Raw genomic sequence first — 2,971 nt, forward strand, 5'->3', positions numbered from 1 at the left:
TTGTGATCTTTATTTTACCTTTGTTCTTCTTTTATATAAATAGCCTTTTTACTTTAAATAAACACAATTTTCTATTTTTTTGTTTTGTTTTCAAAAAGGTTAACCGTACACTGTAAAAAGTAAAACTTTAGATCAATTGGCAAAAGTTCTAACTTGTTACATTTAAAATTGTTTTCATCAAATTAAAATTTTGAGTTGATGGTTAACTCAACATAAACATGTAATTTGACAAAAATTAATAATTTTAACAGTGCACCAAAAATGGCGATTAGATGATAATAATAATAAAAAAAAACTTTTAAAGAAAAAAACAGATTTTTTTTTTTTAACAATTGATCTGCCTTTCTTCTCCCAAATTAAAAAAATGAAAAACAATAAAATTTATCAAAATAAAAAGTAAACGCACAACTCCTTTAACAGAAACACAAACATTTGGAGATTTATGCATTCAAAACCTCACATCTGTTAACTAGTAGAACATCATTTCACAGCAGGTTCACATTAATATTTTTCAAAAATGCGTCTAACTTTTGATCAACAGATGGCAGTGTGTGGTCACTGAATCCAGACTTTCCAAGCACAGAGTGGACTTTGAAGCAGCATAAAGGGCTGGTTCAGTACAAATATTGTTTGTGACACCTACAGAAAAGCATCAAGGGCGACCGCCGGTCTATTCCGGCATGTGCTTGCCATTTGCAGCAGCACACCACCTTGAAGGCCTTAAATTATTCATGCCAGAGCTGACACTGGGACCTGGATCAGGTTTACGCTGTCACGCTGATCCTCATGGAGCCTGAGAATGTGGATGAGAGTGCAGAGCAGGGACCGGCTGCAGGAATAGAAATGCATTTACAGAGAGGAGAATCACAGCCTCTCTTTGGGGACACCAATGTCACTCAGTGCATGTTTTTCCTGCCTCTTGGCAGAACACATTAGTGGTAAATGTATACATTATTCAGCGCTGCATTAAGTGTGCATGTTTGGCAATTAAAAATAAAAAAGTCTGCTGAAAAATGAACTAACTGAAGGAATTTTGATCCAACATATAAAACATTTTTGAACATGTATTTTGCGTCTCAAGAAACTCCTTTTTTTCTTTTTTGGAAGACAGCTAATTGAATTTGTTTTTAAGTCTGTGGATTCTCCTCACTTGAGTGCAGCAGACTAACAGACAGAATGTGTTTCTTCACACTGAGAATACTTAATGAGGTTTTCACTTGCACTTACATTTAGAAGAGTCTGGTATCGACTGTTAAAGTGTGACTTGCCTCAGAGCTGGAGTCCATTATTCTACCTCACACTGCATTGAAGGGCCAGAGGAAGATCCAACCTAAAAACATTCTGCCACGGATGGATGACTCTTTCATCACTTTTTCTCTCTTTGCAGTAAATGCATCAGATGGATAAACTCCAATACTTCACTCTGGAGTCATAGATTTAATTTTTCATGCTTGATTTCTTAAATAGCCAAACATTAACAATTAAAGGTGTTTGAATGAGTTCCCTGTTGGTCCGAGTTGCTATATTTGACATTTTTAACACTATTATTTGAACAATGTGAAACAATAAAAACATTTTTTTTTTTTTATTTTGTCTTAACTGCAGGAATTTATATTTTATTATCATCAGCTCAGCCCCACAAGCTTTTCTTCTTTTCTTATTGAAACAAAACGCGCAGCGAGGTCCACACAGCGTGTCAACCAATCAAAGACTTAGCTTTGGGCATGTGACAAAAGTAAAAGAGATCCAATATGGCGGATCAATGCGAGGATTTTTGCCCTGAGCTACCATCCATTTCCTTAACCTGCGGGGTCGCCGGAGACTGTCCCAGTTACTGTTAGGTGAAGGCGGGATGCACACTGGTCAGGTCGCCAGCCTGTCACCATGGAGATGGATCGACCACTACGCTAGCAAGCAGCCGGTGGACATCTTAGTGAGCTAGCAAGCTTCTCTCTCCAGGCTCTGGCAGAACAACTTTGGCGGTTGCTCCACAGCCGGGGCGTCGCAGCTATAAGAGACGCGGCAGACGCAAATTTGCCGCACCTGCCGCGTCCGGTGTGAATGCACCATTACCTGTCTGCTTATAGGCGTCATCAATGTGAAAAATGTAAAATATTTTAATTTAGAAAGTAAAAGTACATTTAAATGTTACAAAAATGTATTGTATACATATATATCTAGCTTGCTGTTGATGGAATAATAAAAATATGTGTGGAAATTCTTTTGTAAATTATTTTTTGTGTGTGTTTAGTGTTCAGCTTGCAATCACCTTCAATTACCTGATAGTAAGTCTGCCCCAGACCCACCCATAGTCATTGCTGTCATTCAGAACTGAATGAAGACGTTTCAAAAAGTTTTTATCTTTGAATTTCTTGGTTTAAAACAAACATAGTAGGAGTTATGACACATAATCGTGATCATCCTCAGAATGAATCCTTGGAAATCGGAGCTTCACCTGTTTTTTTTAAGAACATGTTCCACAATGTTTTCACCTTATCCTTGTTTGTGAATGTATACAATTGTATTTTGTCTCTATCTGTTTGACCCTTAATTATAATATATAAAAACCTTAAGATCTCAACTTTTGCATTAAAAAAAGACCAAATTTACCACTTAAAACTGAGTTTTTGGAAGTTACAGGTTCATTAAGGATTTATTGTGCAATGTAATCACAAATAATTCTGTAATAAAAAGAAGCTGGTGTTGTACCAAAAAGATGATTTAAAGCATTGCCACAAAACTTTTTTTAAAGATAAATTATTTAGGCAAATATGGAAAAAAGCTCAAAAAGGCCCTGGACCACTAATTTGCCTTCATACATACAGTGCATGCCACACTGACTCCAATAAATATTAAGTTTGTTAAATAGAGTTTGATTAATTGCCTTAAAGCGAGTGCAAGGAAATCATTTTTAACTGCATATATTTCAGTGTTTATAGTAGATTCAAAATATTAAAATTAACGAACTTCT

Source organism: Oryzias melastigma, unplaced genomic scaffold (genome assembly GCF_002922805.2).
Source record: "Oryzias melastigma strain HK-1 unplaced genomic scaffold, ASM292280v2 sc00289, whole genome shotgun sequence".
NCBI lineage: Eukaryota > Metazoa > Chordata > Actinopteri > Beloniformes > Adrianichthyidae > Oryzias > Oryzias melastigma.